A 22,047-nucleotide genomic window follows, 5' to 3' on the forward strand; every position below is an offset into this window, starting at 1 on the left:
GTTATTAAACAAAGAAAACTCCAACTTGTGATTCAAACAGTTTAGGAAGGCGGAAAACAGAAGCTCTGTGTGATTGTGAAAAGCCAAAACAAATCTGTCTGAATTACTGTGAAAATGGGCTCAGTCTCAGCTGCCTATCTCTCTCTCTCTCTCTCTCTCTCTCTCTCTCTCTCTCTCTCTTACACACACACACACACACACACACACACACACACACACACACACACACACACACACACACACACACACACACACACACACACACTAACTACACCGTAGAGACAAATCCCCAGTTGATCTTTCCCATGAACATGTCTCCCTGACTCAGGACCCCCCACCCCCCACCAGGCCCGAGCCTCAGCTCCCTCCGGGCCACGGTGAAGCATTGTAACCATTTTCTCCACGACCGGGGATAAAACCCTCAAACACAACAAAAGCGAGTTAGTCATCGCGACCTGCCATAACGTCTTGATTTGTGTCATAGCGTGGGAGCCCAGCAGCACCCTTTTGAGGGATCAACTCATCAGTTTGAGCATGAAAAAAAAAAGTTCTGGAAGCTCCCTGCGACTTTTCCCCCAATATGATTTATGAGGCTGAATCATTCACAGCACTCACTTCCTGTCAGTGAAATCTCCAGACGTCCTCTTCTGTTTTATGCTGTCACGTCCCATCTACACGGCTGGCTGTGGAATTTAGTGCACGGCTGGATTACTCTTGTCTGCACATGTGTTTCTCTGCGGGGAGCTTTGTGCCGTTTGACCGTCCTCGTTTGGTTTTAACGCCTTTTTTTTCTTCTTCTTCTTCTTCTTCTTAATGCGCAGGCAGACTTTGTGTTTTTCTTCATATATTTCTTCATCATCTCTTTGGCAGTCGCTTGAGCATTCGTACTGACAGAAATACAGCGTCCCTGTAAGACTCCCAGGCTCCTAAACGGTTCAAAACCTTGGCTTTGAGTTCCCCGTCGTCGGTTGGCTCGACGACTTCCTGTGATATTTTACAGCCTTCTGCTGAGAGACTTGAAGATGCTGAAAACCCTGGTGGGGCTTGACAGAAAGTGGTCCCGTAATTTTTCTGTGACTTCAGCATTCATCCTGACTGAAAGATCCACTTTTGCTTTTTATTTGTATTTTTATTGCAAATTAATCGTAGGCCTCCAAGTAGCGACATGCTCGGGTGATATTTATTGACATGCAACAGCCCCTCGGCGTCTAATTGGCTGTTTTGGAACTGACCCGACCTGTGATGGCTCCCTCAGCTGCCAGCTCTTCTCCCAAAAATGGCTGCCCCCCCCCCCCCCTTCAACCACAAGCCTTCAGTCGGCCCAGCACTTTTCATAGAGCTCGGCTGGAAATTTTATTTTCCCTTCTCTGCCTCCTTCGCCTCCGACGTCTTCATTACCCAAGTCGTTTTGTCAGCACACAATTGAGCGTAGCAGAATACCATGCTGACCAACATTTAGGTCATTTCCTCCTCTTAAGACCAGATATTGCGCTGCCACAAAGGTAGCCATGTTGCCAGATTGGAGGCCCCAGGGTTGCCAGATTGGGGACCCGGATAATCTAATTAGAGAGTGAGGGAAAGAGGCCCGGCGGGGGCCCGCAGGAGTGGGCCCAGTGGTGGAGCCAGGACCAGTTCCCCCTTTTTGAAAAGCTACGCACCGCAAAATACAATGTGGTAATGTCTGCGGGCCTAATTCTTCCGGAGGGGAGAGAGCCGGACTCTTCTGTCCTGCAGACAGCCACATCCCTCGCTTCAGACGGAGGGAGAGAGAGAGGGAGGGACGGAGGGAGGGAGAAGGAGAAGGAGGGGGTGCAGAGAGAGAAAAGAGGGAGCAGAAGAAAGAGAGTCCGAAGATGATTTATGTCCTGCTGTGCAAATCCAGCGACCTATAGCGCAGAGGGGGAGGCAGGCCATAAAGCACGGGGATCAATTCAGAACTGGTTCCCCTTTTCTTTTTCTTTTTGAAAAACCCCCAAATGAGCTCAAATCTCCTCCCTTGTCAAAGTCAATCGTTTTGTTTTATGTCATCAAGGCCTATTTTATGACAGTGTTCCCGCTCTGAAGAGGGAGGCGTGGCCGCCTGTCCGCCGCTGACATACGAGGTTCAGTCTTGGGAGTGAACTCTCAGAGCTGATAATTAGGGTCTTCGGCGCAGGACGTGCCGATAGCTGCGTGGGAGGCCTCTTTTAAGAAGAAAAGGAGAAAAAAAAGCACTGCTAATTTGAGCCGTAGAAGTTATTGGGGTTATTGCTCCTCGCTTTTACCTCCGGCTCTCTTTGGTGCGTGGGACCCGCAGGTGGCCAAAAAGCCGCGCGTATATTTCACACCCACTCTGCTACGATCAATTTCATCTCATTGCATGCGTCCAGTTAAGTGTGCAACTTTTACAAGGGAGCGAGGGATCAGTTTACAACTCCCACAGAAATCCCAGCTTCTCTCCGTCACTATTAAACGGACCCAATGTTGACCAGTAAAATGGTCACTATATGCTCATGTGTGACCTCTTGAATCAGCCATTTGGACGCACACACACACACACACACACACACACACACACACACACACACACACACACACACATACACACACAGAGGCAACACTTATTTGTAATACGTCACACAAAGTAAACTTTTTAAAAACAATAGTGAGAGAAGGAGGTAAAGAAAGAGAAATTATAGATTATATGATACAATTATAAAACATACAAACCACAAAATAAAAGCGTTAAAGTTATATGGCCGTGTGTTTGCTTTTAGTGCGTAACCTTTAGAGCCCCAAATCTTCTAGCCCTTCAAATGGCCTTAGTGAGGTCTGTTCAAGTAGTCGTATGAACGTCAAATGAGTTCTAATACTTGTGTTATTTCATATCATTTTTTTCCTCTTTTAAAAAAAATAATCACTTGTATACCATATTTTGATCATAAGTATGAACATCCAGCATGATATGAGTAAGATTTCCCAAAAATGCCTCCTCAAGCGGTCACAGAGTTTTTCAAACTATGCTTCAGGGCCTTAACAACATCCCACATAGTAATAAGACACCTTTTTGGAAAGATTAGGATCTAAAGAATCGGAAGCGACAAAAATCACAATAAAACAAAGCATTGGGGTGTTACGAAGGAGTTCCAGTCAAAAAACTGTGTCGTTCAGCAAAAAAATTGAAAAGTTATAACCTTTATGCCAAAACATGGTTGGATTGGGGCATGCTGGGTATCCAACTGTGCATAAACTTCTGCTTAAGACGTGTGGCGTGTTCTAAGAGGAAAGAAAAACAGTCCGGCCGCATTGGAATTTTTCAGGGACTAATAGACCACACACAAGGATTCATAATGCGTTATTAGACTCTTACAAGCTCGTATGGTTATGAAGATGCGTCTTTTATTGAAATCCGACCTTGTAAAGTGCACTTATTAATGATCTAGTGAAACGTTACGGCCGCCGCGCGGAAGTGACAGCGAAGTTACGGGGTTTATGTAATTACATAAACTTAACGGTAAGTTTCTTTTTTTCTTTTCGGCTATAACTCTTCACACAAGGCTTTACTTAATTTAAATTAAGTTAATCAACGTTGTGGTTCCGGAGATCCTTTAGGTAACGTCACTTCTCTTTTCTTGTCTGGTAAAGGGGCGCCGCAGGGCTTGGGGTTAAGAAGTTGGCGGAGACCAAAAATAGAGCAAAAAGGAGAAAAACATTAATATGTTACATTAATATATCATATTGTACAGAACCTCTTATAAAAGATAAAATGCTGATGTTGCTCCATTTCTGATTGGTAAATGGACCTTTTACTTGTATTGCGCTTTTCTATTCAAAGCGCTTTCACACTACTTGTCATCATTCACACACTGATGGGAGGGGCTACGGTTCCACCTGTCCATCAGGAGTATCTGAGCCACTGTCACCCAAAGTGTGAATATGCAATTTGTTGCTAATGCAACTTCACAAGTTCAGTAAAAGAGTTATTATCAGATTGGATCTTCTCTGTGATGCTTTAATGCTGTTTCAATGAGAATATATTACATTTGCAAATTCATTTTTGTAAAGAACAACTGTTTTCTGTATGTTCATCAACTGTATCCAGATTCCAAATTTGAATTTCTTGTGAATCAGTTGCATTTGTAAAAATTATAAAACCTTGTAAGAAAGTGAAGAAAAAGGAAAATAAATCAGGGAATGAATGTCCATTGGTTTGCCAAACATTTGTTTCCCCTAAAACATGCTTCCTCTCGCTCTCGCTGATTTCAACACCACGGGGAAAAACAAATAAACGTTTTAAAAACATTCCACAGACTTTGACTAAAGTGACTCCTGTCGATTCTTCACAACACGACGTTTCAGATCTTTTTTTTTATTGGAAAACATCAAAACATCTGTTGATTCTGGAGCGAAGAAAGGATTTAAATGCAGGCCTACTTGTCATTTACTGAGCAAATTGACTCTCATTATGATTTCCATGTCCAGGGCCCGATGGAAACACCATTTTTTTCACTCGCTCTTCCTCCCTTCGTCTTCCTCACACATCTCCCACGCGAGTCCTCCTCTCGCCTCCTCTCCGTCTCTCCGACGTTGACTAATTGTGCTTTGTTGTGATTAAAGCCACCAGATGCTCTAAGAGAAACCGGCCAAAAAAAACTCTCGGGTCTTTTTCTATCGCCGCTCTTTCTTGTGGAGAGCAGCTAGGAATGTCGGCCATCTTCCCATCCACACGGGACGCCGCAGCGCGCTCCTTTTCTCTTTTTTTTATAGAGCGTGTTTACAGAGAAACGTCCCGCTGATGTGGGATAGATTTATTACTTATTTACTCTCCGGCTTGGCCGGGGCCTTTTGTTGGTCTGATTTCTGATCACTTTCGATGCCTCACGCCAGACCACGAAGTGATGGTGGTGTGTAAACACACCCGCCACGAGCTGGAATCTAGGAATGTGTGTGTTAGTGTTTGTGTGTGTGTGTGTGAGAACGAGGCAGGGAATCTCTGTATTTATAACCACGCCTTAGTGTGTGTGTGTGTTTCTTTGTCTGGGTGTGTGCACAGTTTGTGGATGTGTGTGTGAAGCATATATGTGTTCATTTAAATATCAGGTATTGTTGTACATGTGTGCAATGTGTCCAGGTGTGATAGTAGGAAGGCACTTTTATTTAACTTAACTTAAGCTTCTACCACAATATATATCAGTGGGAAATGTTGTACATTTATCTGACAGCTTTACTCTATATTTTATCCCACAAACAACAGCTGATCTTGCTACTCGTATGGTATTCTACGAAACGTTTTTGTGCGTTTTCCTGCAACACGTGTCGATTTCCACTCGCTACATGCATATGATCTTTTCAAAATAATCTTCTATTTTCACAAACTTAGTTTAACTCTGATGCTAACCACTGAGTTAGGTATAGAAATAGATTGTTAAAGACTTCTTTTAAGGCACCACTAACATTCGGATGTTGGGTGAGACCGGCCTGCAGGATCCTGTGACGTTACTCTTGAAGCCAAACTGACATGTTTAGTCTCACCTTAACCGAGTAATTTTGTTGCATAAAAGTAAATGTTAATGTTTCACAACAAATTATGACGAGCATGGATGAGATCCTGTTTAGCAAAACAAAACGATTTATAAAACATGATACTGTGCTCGTTAAAATGTGCTCCACCAGTAAGCTTAAAATACTGCTTATGCGTTAACGCATTAGTAGTAATACTCCAATAATGGGACTTATATCATGTAACAATCTTCCCAACAAAAACTTGAACTTTAATACTATAAGTACATTCTGATGTTTTACTTAAGGTGAAATCTTTAATGTGAGATTGGCATTTTTTAATGCAGAGTGGCTTTTAAAAGTACTTCTTCCACTACTGCATGTCTCCTTGTGTGTCTTCTTACTCCTCCTGATGTGTATGTCTTTTAACTGTGTGTGTGTGTGTGTGTGTGTGTGTGTGTGTGTGTGTGTGTGTGTGTGTGTGTGTGTGTGTGTGTGTGTGTGTGTAATTAGTCTCTTGTAATCAGCGCCTTATGGAGGATCAATCAGGTGGAAGATAAACACGGAGCGCTTGTGTAACACTCCATTAGGAAGGAGAATGGAGCTGTGTGATCACGGAGCATCGGTACATAATTTACACTAACCTCTGCACTTCTTTTTGAATACTTCTAAAGTTGTTATTAAAGAGCATTCTTCTTTCACACACTCATTTTCATTGTTTTGGCAACGTAGTCTGGCAGAGCAAGAAACATGAGCAGTCAAACTTTGTTTTTGCTTTTGAAGAAGACGCTTCGCACAAATGCAAAATGTATACGTTACCGTAAAGCATTATTTTAAGAAAAGAAATAACATTTAGCAGTACAACCAAAGTAAATAAGCATGGCAAAATAACCTCAACTAAAGGTCCATTTATCCCATAGTAAGTATTATTATTATTATATTATTAATATGTATTTTGAATTGACACATGACGTGTGTCAATTCAAAATACTTAAACCAACATGTTAGACATAACAAATCAAAATGGATTGTCATCCATTACATACATATGTCAAAAATCTTTCGACATTATATCTTTATTATGACCTTACAGGCCTCTCATGTGATGCTGTTTTCAGTACAAGGTGATAATTTAGGTATATTTCCTGCTCTCATAAGGCATTTTTAGAGAAGCGCAGGTGTACATAATAAAAACATTGATTTCTCTGGTTTATGGTCTTGGTATACTGGGACACTTAAATAAAACTAAGCCCTTGTCAATATTAAGTCCAAATGTCTGCTGTGAAAAAAAGATATATGTAAAAAAAAAAACACCAGGATCCCTGCAGATTCGTAAAGAGAAGAAAAAAGTTCCACTGTTGTCTGTGAACCTCCGGCTGTCCGCACACTGCAGCTCATGTAGGAGAATGGAATCAAAAGCAGTCCCTAAAGAAAATCCCCTTTCTCCAAATGCTAAGTCTCTCGTAAAACCAGAGAACATGTGCAGGGACAAACGCATCTTCAAAAGCGACAAAAAAAAGTTTAAAAAGAAGTTTATGGTAAAATGTGTTCTTACATCATCTGAACATCTGGCGTACAGTCAACCTCACAACCATCGGAGACGGTGGCGTCTGGTAATCACGCCAAGATATCCACAATTTATTCAGTAGAGATATATTGAATTGTGAAATATCACACGTGTCACTTTCTTTCCTTTACAAAGACACTTTATCAACATTGTGTCAGAAAGAGAACAGTTAGAAAAAGTGCACTCAGTAGAGTTATGGTCAATATGGCAGACATTTTGTTTTGTTTTGTTATATTCGTTGGAATTATCTTTATATCCTGACAGCGATTAATAAATTGAATGCATGTCCAAATGATTGGATTGATTCCACAAGCTTTGGTTATCAGCGTTAGCCCTGCTTGTTGTTTACATTCATCAGGATCATTTTGGGGGAGTGGCTTTGGTGGGAGGCCAGACAGGACGGCTGACTGCCGATGCCAACTTGGCAACTTAACGAGCTAATGCTGCTCGCTACTTTCATAGGAAAAGAGTTGCCAACAGTAGACTGTTTTTTTCAGCTGGATATATATTTAAAAATAAATCTAGCATCCGTTTGCTAGTTCTATCAAATAACAACCCAAGCTTTAATCTGCAAATGCTCCAGTTAACAATGAGACCAAAATGTTTTTAGCCCAGTCGATTGCCATAAATCCCTCGACACTGAAGTGGTTGTTGATCACCGTCACCTATCGACTGGTTAGGTGGAAAAATTATGAATCACCGTGACCACAGGAGGTTCTGTAACATACAAACATAAATGTGAAAATAAATATGAATCTGACGTATAAGTCCATAAACAAGATTATCTGCACACGCACGACCACACTTTCTTCTTTGATCATAAAGCAGGTCTAGGTACTATAAATATTCTGATATCATCAAAACGAGCAAGATGTGGAAGGCCGGAAATGCTGACCAATCAGCGCAGACTGGGTGTCTTTGGAAGGGGAGGCTTAACCTGTTGAGCCCCAAGGCCATCCCCGATTCTGCAGTGTCGTAAAATGTGCATTCCCTCTACTGACCACCAGGGGGCGACTCCTCTGGTTGTATAGAACAGTGATTGTCAACCACTGTGCCGAGAGATGGTCAGGTGTGCTGTGGGAAAATGTCCAATTGCACTTAATTGGTACCAATTGATTTTCCATTGTTAAGCATCTGAGCCTGCAATGTAGTGGCTGGCAGAGTAATATAGAACAGGTCTGCACCTTGTTCTGCTATTAAACAAACTAAACGGCCGTATGTTATTGATCGTATCTACACGACAGCATGTCATTTCTGAGTCGCGTTACAACTCTTCTGTGCTCTCTGTGTCGCGCACGGCGGAGTTTTCAAAAAATATGTCGCATGCTTTTCACAATGGGATTTGCTGCTGAAGCTATCACTATTTTAAGCACTGAGCTCTCACTTTTAAAGCCCAACAGTTAATGTATTTGCAGGTCAAGACAAACATCCAACAGCCTGCAGCCTGGAGCTCCATAAATTACGTTTCTGACTTCGCATATCGAGAGGCTCTGGAAATATTCTTCCAAAAACCCGAAAAACACACTGCAGTGACAAAGCCTGCACACTTTGTGGTTGTCATTAAAACAAATGAACACCATGTTTCCTTTAAGTCAGTATTTATCAAACTGGGGCGGTATTTATTACAGGTGGGGCACAAGAGGAAATGCTGGTTTTAAATGTTTTAAACGTTAATAGGTTACGCTTGCGCATGCACGACTCGTCGATTCTTGTCATTTCGCCAAAAGCCGATCTTTATGAGATCTCCGTGAAGTCGGCTTTCTGCTGTTGTGTCTCTCAACATTAATCATGAATTGAGAGCTGTATCAAATCTAGAACCCCGTTTATAAAAGAGTGTAGAGGAAAGCAGCTCACTGCAGCCACAAATACTGATACGTGTTGGCTCACACATCTGCACTCATTCTGTTTTGTTCTGCAAAAAAATAGCTTATTGTTTTCCACAAAAAGCTATTTAGTAGTAACTGAATATTAGTTATTTTTTGCATAACTTTATTTTAATTTTTCTAACAAAGTGATAACAGATTTTTTTTTTTTTGGTCTGATGGAGCAATCTGGTTTACTTGAAACACTGAATACTCTTCCATGCCAGTAGGTAGCGCAATAATGACCTACCATATATGCTGTATTATGTTACAACATGACACTTTGTAACCTTTTGGGTTGTTGGTGTGTCGGAGGATTTTTTTATTATAGAAAATGTGCCGCGGCTCAAAAAAGGTTGAAAAACACTGGTATAGAAGTCTATAAAAAAATGATTCTACTTCTCTCTTGATTTATTCACTCAGTAAACATTGTAAACATGAGTTTATGTCTCAATCTCTAGTTTCAAGTCTTCTTCAATAAAGTATGATGTTCATTTCGTAAATGATGGTCCAATTAGAGTCAAACATTGAAGAAGAAAAAAACATGGCGATGGCAAAATTACCAAACTCAAGGCTTTGAAACGTCAGTCCACAAACCAACGGGTGACATCACGATGATTACGTCCACTTCTCAAATCCAGTCTGTGGTTTCAGGCAGAGAGAGAATACAGGTATGTTCAGACAGACAGCATGAGAGAGATGTTTTTATGTGAGTGGGTTTTTTTTTTACCATCAAGGAACACGTTAGCGGAAGCCCAAAGAGTGAACCTGGAACCTGGAACCTGAAAATGAGAATTTGGATGGAATGGCACAGCAAATGGGATGTCGTTGCAGTTCCAATTGGTCACCAGAAGAGGTCTGTTACGGTCACGGGTTATTTGAGTAGAGGATAATCTGGCAGCGGGTTAGAGTTGCGGTAAATTGCTCAGAATAGACGAGGCAGGCGGTTACTGCTCAGCTGCATGATGGAGAACCTCTGTAATAGATACGCATGATATTACTGTCCTGTGACTGTAGACCTTCTGTCCACATTAAAAATTGCAGTTCCTTTGAGGTCACGGTTGGTCTGCAACGTTCCAACAGGAAGTCCCACCTCCCCCTCCTCCTTTTGTTTTAATGAAGCCCCCGGGAGGTTCTGGAAAGCCCTGGAACTGAACACGGTCCATCCCATTCCAAACCGCCGCCTCCTCTTCAGTCCCAGCGAGCTTTGGACCAAACCCTGCTCGGCCTCCTGCACACTGACCCGTCTCCGCGGCAACTGCAAACAGGGGCGGGACAGGGTCCCTGTATGATTTCAACAGATGTCACGGCACACAGGCAGCAGAGACGTTCGGCTCTGAGGGCAGCTCATAGCGTGACTCTCCGTGGATCTGATCCACAAGCAACACATATTATCAGGGTGAGAGCTCCATATTCGGGCCATCATGTATACCAGCTGGCCCACACTCAGGGTATCAACCCAGTATTTAGCAACCTTTCTAACCCTGTCGGCATGCACCCATACAGCATTGCCCCTGTATCCTCCTATTGTCCCGGGCCATGCGTCACGCTGTCTTCTGATTGGGCGACGACATGGGATTGTTCTGCACCACAGTCAGGGGAAATGCTTGGGAACTCCACTTCCCAGCGTGAGAGAAGACGGGATAGCAGAACGGTTCCCCGGAGGCGCAGCCGGTGACCCCGCTGAATGCAAAATATGCAGAGGTCGCCGGATTCCTATTGGGCAAGAGCTAAATGTGACTGACACCGAGCAGCAATAACCCTTGACTCGAGAACTGCTGCGGAGGCGCGCTGTTTATTTGCATGCAGATAAATGTCAAGCAAACAGTTCTGGATTTCAAACATGACTTCAGCAATCTGACAAGAGAGAGGGATTTCTGCTCAATCAGAGCAGCAAGTAAAAAACAAGTAAAAAACAAGTAAAAACAAACAGTAGAAGAACTTTAGTAGAAGAGCTCGTCAAAGACATCAGTTGGGACTTTACATTTTAGATTCATCTGAATTTACATCTGAATTTACTCAAGTGGTATTTTTACTTCACTTGAAAATCCAAATGTTATGCTCACAAATGTTATGCTCACAACTGGAATTACCAGTTACTTTGTAAACATACTACAAACAAAACAAATGATCAATTCATACAATATGATACTGTGCTGTAGATAAAATGATCCAATATTATATCAAGTAGTTAAAATGTGCTCCACCTCCTCCAGCTGTCACATTAAAATGCTACTTACACATGTGTTAAAGCATTAGTAATAGTATTCTAATAATATGATATGTATAATTATGCACTTTAACAGTACATTTTGCTGTTCATGCTTACCCATCTGGTGCAATAAATGTAAGTACAATTTTCCTCATTAAATAAACATTTTAATAATAAGAATTAATATAAAAATGCATGCTGTCAGATAAGGATGTAAGACAACCATGGCTCCAATATCCTGGCAAAAATTACACAAACTGCAGATTATGAATGGGAAATATCAGTGGTGTAAATGTATTCTTTTGCATCTTGAAGCCATTTCAGAACTTCTTAACCTCACTAAATGATCTCCGAACTCATGAGCACCTTGTATCATGATGTTCATTTAGATTTACAACTAAAGAAAATCCTGAGCAAGTAAAACATTAGTTTAGCGGTGCATTGGAGGGAGGCTGTACTTTCAGGCTTGTATACACTCACATGCGCGCGCGCGCGCACACACACACACACACACACACACACACACACACACTCACACACCTCTTTCATCGCCTACCAGTAGAGGTCACTGTTCTCCTGCTGCACACTGCTCCTCCTGGGTGTCAGCGGCATCTTTCCTGTCGTCAGGTGGAGGCGTGAGAGCTTCAGCAGCAGAGATGAAGGGTCACTGTGTCTGCTGCAACTTCAGGAAACACCTCAAGATTACGTTGTATAAACAAAAACGCCTGAATAAAAAACTAAACCAGAGTAGGAGAACAGCAGGAAATATTACAGCTGGATCTAATTCCAGACGCTTTATGCAATTATATTGAGAGTGGCATTATAGAGATGTATTGTGATTTGCTATACAGAGATGTATGTTCATTGGTTCATAGTTTGTGGTAGTATTTTTTTAGTTTGACAGAAAGCTAATTGAGCTTTTAATTCTGAACAAGATATGACTCTCATCTGCTCCCTCGGTTTCGAAATGTTTACACCTAAGTCATGAATAAGTTGTGCCAATAGTCGATATGTTAATCTGTGTCAATCTTCACTACGTGTTAGTTCGTTGCAGTGAAAAGGCCTCTGAAAAAGCATTTAGACCATCAGTAGGATAGGATTGCCTCAAAGACCTTCACAGAGAAGAAGCTCACCAAAACACTCATCAACAACATGACCCAGAACACAACAAAATAAAACACAAGGGCATATATCAAAAGACAATGCAGGAAAGCCCGCACATAAATTACATGTTAACCAGCTGCCAATCAATACCTCTAAAATGTTCGCTGTCCAAAAGGAACCTCCAGCTTGATTAATAGATTGGTTGTGCAATTTCAGTATTTTACATGGGCAATAATGTGAAATCAAACATTTGGACTTTCTTCTATTACATTTAGTTTTTTACTATTTACTCTCTATTTATTTATTTATTTATTATATCGTGTTTTGTTATTTTGACAAATACTTCTTTTTGTTGCACTGCAATTGTTCCCGCTGTAAGGCTAATAAAGATAAAATATGTATTAATTACCTGTAGCATCTCCTCATTTGACATCCATGACATCTGTTTTAATGAGAAAATTAGAACATTTTGTTGAAAATAAGGACCTTATTTGATTTCAGAAAGGTTGAATTTGAAATTGTTGGGATTTCTTTTTTTTATTAAAAGGGAGTTGTATGTTCTTAAAACCAACTAAATATTCGAGATTCACATTATTTTCAGTCCAATTACTTTCTATAGTAAATTAAAAAAAATCATGTTGTCTGTATTGTTATTAGCTAAAATTCTGTGAGGAAACTTTAGCTTTATTTATAATATTCTCTATTAGGATAATTATTATAAATGGCAGCAGAATAGCTGCTGTAATAATAATTTCAGAGGAAATAAAAAACTAAAAGGAGAGTACACAAACCCACGTCGACCTATGAGGGCGCCCAAAAGGTCAAATCCCAAACAAAATATTTGAGTATGAAAAACAACAACTATTAGGACATATAACTAGAATTAAAGTTAGAAACGTCTGGCTGACCTTTGATCACACGCAGGTGTTTTCACTCACTGTGTCTGATTAGACATCTGGTCAGGATGAAACCATATGAGAGCCGTGTGCTAATAAAAGCGATAAAGTTCTGACATGTGCCGCCCAAACAGGTGCCAACATGAGAGTGAGGGAGGTGTCAGTCAAACAGAGTCACGCCAACGCCGTCTTTCAAAGAGGCTTCAATCAGGTTAAATAAAACAAGTAAACTGTGGGTGTGAAGGGCTGAAAATGAAACAAACCCTAGCTGATGTTTATATATTACAAAATGTATTTTCACATTTATATAGTCAGGAGAAATGTTATTAATGACTGGATTATGTTCAGAGGCAGCATTTTCTTTAAATAAGGCTAGATTTATTGTTTAAGATAACTCAGACACCAGTTTCCGGATGTTTCACGTGTGGTTAAGTTTAAGCAACAAGGACCCTGTTTACACCCGCCGTTAATATACGTCATGGGTGATTGGATCACAAGTGGACAGCTGAAAGTAGAGCGTGTCTCCACATGCGTCTTCAGTGACCACTAGGAACAGATCTCACTTCCCCGCTGTGCAATAAAACACGTACATCATTTCTGTTTGAAAAGACCAAATGCAGAGTCTGCCGGAAATTAAAGATGATGAAATTCAATTAATACAGACATACTCGTAGTATGTATCTCAGTGGGCAATTCAAAACTTTTTAGATGTTATGATCACCTGAAAAAAGGAGAGCTGTGGCTTTGATGACGTATCTTTCTGTGTAAACAGTGACAAAATCACTTTGGTCAGGAAACAGTTTTTTTTTTCCGAGCGTTGAACACCTGACCAACGTTTAGATATGTGCAGTTTAAGAAACACATAGTTAACGTTGGCTAACGTTGTGAAACGGTGCCAGGTAATGTTGGATCATGTGGTTAAGAAACGGTGAACGTTGAAAGACGCGGGTTGACGTTGTGAAACGTGGAGGTTAACGTTGGAAAACCTGGTTAACGTTGAGAAAACTATGGACGTTAATGTTGGAAGACCTGGTTAAGTGAAATGTGGCAGTTAGCGTTATGAAATGGTAGATTTTAACGTTGGAAGACCTGGTTAACGTTGAGAAACGGTGTTAGCACATGTGGTTAACATTGTGAAACGGTATATTTTAACGTGGTTTATGTTGTGAATCATGTGGTTAATATTCAGAAACGGTGGACGTTGAAAGACGTGGTTTATGTTGTGAAACGTGACGGTTAACGTTGAGAAACTATGGACGTTAACGTTAGAAACAGTGGTGGGCCGTCAGGGCGAACTAAGCCTTCTCTGCTGTGCTAAACAGAATCACAAAGTTATAGCTATTTTATAATTTAATTGTTTTTCACAAATACGCTACATGTATTATGATTCATTTTCCCTATTAGCTTTTTTTTCTCATTTCACAGCTCCTGTCTTCGTCTGTTGCTCTGCTTCCAGCCTGCAGCGCTGCTTCCAGTGCAGCTTTTTTTAAGGAGAGCTTTTATCCCATCAGATTTCACCTCTATGTCTCTATGGAAGCAGAGTGGCTTCAAGCTGGCCTGGGGACGTTGTCGTGATTGTCATAGTCTTCAACCAATCAGATCTTTAGTTTGACATGCTGGGTGTATTCTTTGACGTGCCAGCGCCTGCGACGTGGCGTCAGCACTAACATGCGCTGTGATTGGTCTGTGGGCCAGCGTGACTTCCGTCAACAGAAAGCTACCTAGTTGCTAGCAGAACTCAGTAGGAGTAAGAACAATTCAAGCTGAAACATAGGAGAAGTTATGACATTTTTAGTGTTTTGCTTGGTGTATTTTTTTTAACACTCAATGGCTGAAGGAGGAGGAGAAACGGACTTGGTGGCAGATTTAGTAACAACGCCTTTCTCACGGAGGTTTATGAGCACGTTTGGCGGTGACGATCCAAATATCGACTGCCACTGTCGAGCAGACATTTTCAGCCCTTAAACGCATGGAAATGTATTCCAGAAACGCAACTGGGAGGCTCGACTGTCCTCACTGGCTTCCATGGCTATCGAGAAGGACCTGGTACTGGAACTGAAGCGCACCGATAATCTGTATAACCGTGTCATTGAACTGTTTGTTACCAAAGAGAGGAGGATGGACATTGTCTTTATTAAGCGAACAGCATCTGGTGAGTGAACTGCTGTTTGTGTTACTGTTTTACATCTGCAGTATTCAATCATAAACAAGCCACGACGCTGTTGCTGCTGCCTGCATCGAGCCGGGCTGGTCCCGCTACCTTCGGTAGTTGTCGGAGAGCTAGCTGCTACAGCTAGCGCTGACAACACTTTTTATTTTTGTGCTGAATTTTCAGTGTTGTTTACTTGAGCTCAAATAATGCAGCCGGCGGCAGCAGCTGCTACTCGTGCCGCGGCTCCTCTCACCCCGCCACCCGCTTGGTTCTCTGCCATTATTTTGTTATAACTAAATGCAGTGGCGGGCCATGCGTTTTCGAGCTAGGCCTTCAGTGCCATATAGTCCACATCAGGGGCGGACTGGGGGAAAAAAGTGTCCCGGGAGTTACTGTCACAGACCGACTTTTACGGAGCGCTATTCTGGGCTCGGGGAGAGCTCACGGTGCGCGTGGACCGACCCACGAAACTGCAACCACCAGCGGACACCCCCACCAAGCAACACACAATTACGCAGCGCCTCTCGGTCGGACGCCTCCAATCTCGCCTTGGCAATGTTGTTGCACCATAAAAAACAGCACCATAGACACACATAGATAACACAACGCCACCGCAGATGAAAAAACACACACAAAAAGCAGTGCACTCACCAGATGACAAAGTCCATCCGCTCTCCTTAAAAAAAAGTTCAGCGACACAGTTGTACAGTTTATCGGTGCGCTTCAGTTCCAGCAACAGGCCATGTACTCTCACTGAGTGTGTTCTGACACACCGACCAATCACCTATGGCGAAACAAACGTCCAGAACCCTAGAAGGCCTTCTCATATAGTTTAATCAGCTCTCGATTCAATAGAGAAACAGAAGTGAAATGTGATTGTAGAGGAGATCCTTAAACAGCGGCCATGCAGCAGGCTGTAGGCAGAGCAACAGAGGAACACAGGAGCTGTGCAATGATAAAATAAGCTAATGGAGAAAAATATTTACAAATATAATACAAGTAGTGCATTTGTGAAAAAACAATTAAACTATAAAACAGCTATAACTTTTAATTATAAAAAAAAGAAAGTCAAATCTTTTTTTTAATAAAAAAATGTCATTATGTGTAGGCCAGTAGAGAAGGCTTAGCAGGCCCTAACGGCCCACCACTGACTAAATGCGACTGGTTCTTGTTGATGTGGATTACATAGACGGCCCAGGTAGAAAATGCACAGCCCGCCACTGCTTTAGAAGACCTGGTTAACTTTGTGAAACGTGGTGGTTAACGTAGGAACATGTAGTTTAACATTGGGAAATGGTGGATTTTAACATTGGAAGACCTGTTTAACGTCAAGAACCAGTGGCCGCTAATGTTGGAACACATGGCTAACATCGTGAAACGTGGTAGTTAACGTTGAAACATGTGGTTAACGTTGAGAAACGGGGGCAGTTACACGTTGGAAGACGTAGTTTACGTTGTGAAACGTGGTGGTTAACGTTGGAATATGTGGTTAACGTTGTGAAACGGTGGAGTTTAGGTCTAAGCAACTGAACCCCTTAGTAAGGGTTAGTAAAAACACAGTTTGGTTTAAGCTACAGACGTACCTTCCAGTGACTGTGGCAGAACATAACTTCTTTCCTCACGCACTTAGCGGACTTTATCGCTGTTTATACTACGTCAGACTGTCTAATAATGGCGTGAATGGGCTCACAGTGACGTTAGTTGAAAGCCCGGTGCCTCTCATACAGGCAATAAAGGGCGCCTTATGCGTCGGTGTCGAGACGCCACTGCTCAAGCGTCAGTAGTTGACGCCTTTGGACTGAGACCACTCTGTGCGTGTAAATATAATTTCTTGGAGACGAGGCTGCAAATTCAAACACTATCACGGACCCACCGTGATATTATTGAATGGCAATGCTTTGCAGAAATCAAACTGATGGCGCTGAGTATGTATTAAGTGTTAATGAGATTCAGCCCAGACACATTGACTTAACATTAGTCAGAAAGCAGGCTGGTCCCTCTGTACAGTAACCCAGTGGAATAAATGCTCTGGGAATCGTCCAGAAACTCCCAGGAAACTAAAGAGCGAAGGAAGCCATAAAATCATAAAAGGTTGACTTCACTCTTTTGAATGATTCGGCTTATTGGAACAGCATGTTGAGGCCGGACCATCAGAGTGATGCAATATGGTCAGAAATCCTGCACAGCCATTGGTCGGAGCCTCCGCCGCTTGGTGTTGTGGAGCAGGAAGTTTAACGTGCAGGGTGGGTTTGGTTGGATGGGCGGTGGGCGGGCGAGCAATTCCAATCGAACAAATAAAAATCACTAATGGCCCCGTTCAACAAATTGAGAAGTCTGGAGTTGTTCCCCGCCTGGCACCCATTCCCTCTCGCTTGGAAGATGGCGGGGAGTGTGAAGTCAGGGGGTTGTGGGGGCAAGTGAAGGAGGGCGTTTACAAATTTAGTCTGGGAGGAAACGGGCTTAGCACTGTGGCTGGCTGGAGCCGGTGCCGCTTTTGGTTTTTTTTGGCGGTTGCACCGGGACCAGATCTAAATTGGTTTTTCTTTTTTTTAAGTGGCGACCCCGGGCTGTTTGAGGTGTGGTCTGACTCGGTGCGAGGCCCTGCAAAGCATCAACACACGTCTGCACGGGCTCCAATGCCTTCAAGCTGGAGGCGGAGGGGAACCATCACACCAGGCAGCTCCAACCGCCCCCCATTATAGATGATGATCTCACCCTGGCCGTCCGCGGCCATTACAGACACAGAAATTGGCCACCTAAGAGCTGCACTGTGTCTCGATTAGAGCGGAAAATCGGACTGTGAAGAGACAGACTTTTACAAAGATATCATCCGTGTCAGACGAGAGCTGTTATAGCTCTTCAATGTCAACATTTTAAGAGGGATAATTTGCATGTTTCTGCCGGGCTGTCGATGAATATCTCTATATTTCTCTATCCATAGCAGCCAGAATTTAATTTACACAGACAATTACAGAAATAAAAGATTTCTCATGATAATATAAACAAATGGCAGCGCTCCAAAAACTAAATGAAACAAAGTGTGATTAAAAAAAATGTAGTTCTTAGTTCTTATAGTAAGGGACATTTTTAAGTTTTTTTTTTTTTTAAAGGTCTCCTCTCAAATCTTTACAACTTTTTCACTCTTACACAAACAACGTACACACACACATGGTTGTGTCCATCCTGGTGAGTTTATAAATAGCAAATTGCCTTCACAGCCGTCCACATCTTCCTCCATGCTTCCACGCTGTCACTCCGGAGGAAGGCCACTGTCCTCCTGCTGTAATGGAGCTGTAAACGGAGACAACATTTACCGTCTCCCTTCGTCATCCGTCTCCGACGTCCCTGCTGTCGTCCACGCGGACAACGTTCCTGAACAACTGTCTGCTGTAAATCTGCAGCTGAAGTCTGAAAGGAAACGAGCAGCGACGACAGTTTCCTCGCCGACTGCAGATGTTCGCCTCAACGCTTCAGCGCCACCGTTATTAGTCGAAAGATCAAACCAAGGAAACATTGTCGTTTGATTTAGAAGCTGAAGTTCAGATATTCCAGTATTTGTTATACATAAGTTATAAAAAGTTAATGAGCCAAATTGTAAAACGAATCTAAAACGGTCCATATATTTCCGGTCAGTGAAAATGTTCTATTTCTGTAAAAAGCTGCTTACAGACAGATTTTGTCCACACAGTGATCTTTAGATTATGTTCTGTTTAATTGAATGTGAACATCCACGCCAGACATCAGTTTTTTCAGAAGGTGGAAATATTTCCTATGAAGAGAAATCCCCCCCCAAAAAGCCATTAAAGTCAAATTCTGGAGAGAGAAATGAAACCTCTCCTCTCAAAGGTTTGAGCCCAGGTTTTTGTTTATTTCTTATAATGCTGAGCATCTAATTTAGGATGTATTGCGTTCATAATTCTAATATATATATATATATATATATATATATATATATATATATATATATATATATATATATATATATATATATGTATATATATACTCTGCTTTATACATCACGAGAGAGGCTCACTGAGTGTTATACGCTCTGAACTGTTTCCATATCAGCAAAGAGAATTGGAAAAAAAGGAGGGACATATTCTAGTAATGATCTCACGCGCACGCACACACACACACACACACACACACACACACACACACACACACACACACACACACACACACATTGGGTCTTTTTAAACACTCTTATTATAGTAAGCGGTGCTACATCAAAGTGTTCTGCTGTAAAGCATAAAGCACATCGGGGGCTGTTAAACTAAGGGAAGTGAGATCGGTAATGAAACGTTATCAATGAGGGTCAATTTTCTTAATTGTTTTTGCAGGTTTTTAACGTACAAATCTTGTCACTGGTCTTGTTTTTTAACCCTTCTATTTTGCATTAATATATTGCTTATTATGCACTATAGTTGTAATATAGGTGTCCGTTGATATAACATATTTGTCAAGGTTTATAATTACAACTGGGTTTTTCTATATTGTCAGCAATTGTTTTATTCTTATTTTATATATACTACTATTTTTTTAAACATCTGCTCAAACATTCTAGCATGTTATAAACCATTTATTAAATGTTTATATTGTGTTTGTTATTGCACATTAAAGGGACTTAAAGTAAAGTATTCCCGATTGTTTTATAGACTCATGCAACACATTTAAGCCAAGGCCGCACCGCTTTCCTGGTATCTTTTGATGAAGCTCTGCAAAAGTGCATCGCTGCTGTTAAAGTGTTTTGACGAAAGAAAAGTCGTGCAGGTTGCTATTTCTCCGAAGAAGAAAAAAAAACAAAGCCGGCAGTGAATGACAGACTCAAACTCCATGTGAGAAAGGGACTAAAGTGGCAGTTGCATGTTTGTTTTGGTGTCGGTGGCAGAGAGCTGTGTTTGCTGTAATCCTTCCTGCCCGAGTGACTGACAGCCACAGGTTGAGCAGCACGTCTACCTTCAGTTTCTGTCGACTGTGGGGAAAAACGGTGCCTCGCCATCAGAAACACACCGACACCGGCGGCCTCTACTCTCCACTGATCCCCTTTTTATGAGTTACACCTCCTCGCCGTTAGAACCTCTTCACCGTTTTTACTCCCCTCTTCATTTGACATGCGATCACGTGAAAGGTTCACACAAGTACTTTTAGAAGGTTGTCATATGCGGTTTGTGCCAAAAATATTCACACTATTGAAATCATGTTGAGATCTTTTTTCATGTCTAATTAAAACATTTACAATCGTATTTATTAAATTAGCTGTCATGTTATACCAGTATTGACGATAACTGTGATATAAAAAAATTAAAAAATTATATTATGTTAATAACGCACAGATTATATGTAAATACTGTAAATAATCCAGCGACTTTCAAATCCTTTAGTAGACACAGTTATGGAAACAGACTCTCTCTCATCTCTCTACACTATTTGAAGTGTAATTCATTTGCCAAGAAAGACACACATAGATAAACAAACAAGTCAATTTGACTGATAGCATTATTTCATTCTTTCTAATTCTCTATCAATGTCACGATAATATCATTATCGTCACTTCTTTTGGTCACAATAATCCTGTCGTTAAAATCTGATTGAAGCCCTAATTCACCTGTAGGGAAGACAAATACGGCTACACTAACACATATATATTTTTAGAAATCACTAATTTAATGAATAAAATGTGTAAAGAAAATACATTTTAATTGATTGGACGTTATGTGGAACCTCAAAATGACTGCAACATATTTTCACAATAAAAGCCCAACATTGGCCCGACATGAGTGTACGCCACGCTTATTCACACAGTGGGCTATTTTGCCTCAAATAGCCCACGAGGGGCGAAGCCTATTGACTGAAAACACCCCCACGGGCCGTCGCTGCTGCAGGACCAGCGACCGGATTGGAAACACGTGTGCAATATTAATACCTGCTCAGTGCCCTGAGCAAATATATAGCCTGGGCTAACCTGCTAATAGCCTTAATTTGTAAGGTAAACAGTAGAAGAGTTTGACACTCACTCACCTAAGGTGCCTTTCCTCTGCTGCGCTGCCTCTGCTGCCTTCAGAGGGTTTGAAGGGACTGTGTGTGTGTGTGTGTGTGTGTGTGTGTGTGTGTGTGTGTGTGTGTGTGTGTGTGTGTGTGTGTGTGTGTGTGTGTGTTGGGGGGGGCAGCAGCAAAGTTACAGCCTTCCTCCGCTGTGCTATCTGTTAAAGTAATTTTCTCTCAAAGAGGAATTAATTTCCTCTCTCAGACGGCCCACAGCGCCTGTGGCACCGCCTGTGTGTCGTCCACCGGGTTCCCCGGAGTTACTGTGATGGTCCATCTGTAAAAACCTGCCGCTGCCACGAAAAACACTGCTACTGCTATAGAATTATAGTTAGTTTTAAGTATTATTTTTCTTTAAATCTGAACTGTGTGCACTTTAAATCGTATGCCTTGTGCACTGACCAGTAGAAGTCACATTGTTGCTTTGAATTTCAGAGATTTGGAGGATGGGGAGTGTGTGTGAGGTAATTATTCATCTTTAATGTTCAATAAAATAGAAAAAATATTTATTTACAAGGTTCTAATTGTGTTATCTCTATACCTACCAAAATATTTGAATTGCAAAGACTGGAACCAGATTTTCATAATTTCCTCATAACTTCCCGACAGAATCAATTGGAGACCAGGTTTCATATTTAAAATCCATCATTTTATCAGATCAGTTATATAAATCAATTTGAGGGTGAGTACATCTGCTGTAGTTTTATTTGAGCTCATAATAATAATAATAA

Source organism: Taurulus bubalis (assembly GCF_910589615.1).
Source record: "Taurulus bubalis genome assembly, chromosome: 12".
In the NCBI taxonomy this organism is placed as follows: Eukaryota; Metazoa; Chordata; class Actinopteri; order Perciformes; family Cottidae; genus Taurulus; species Taurulus bubalis.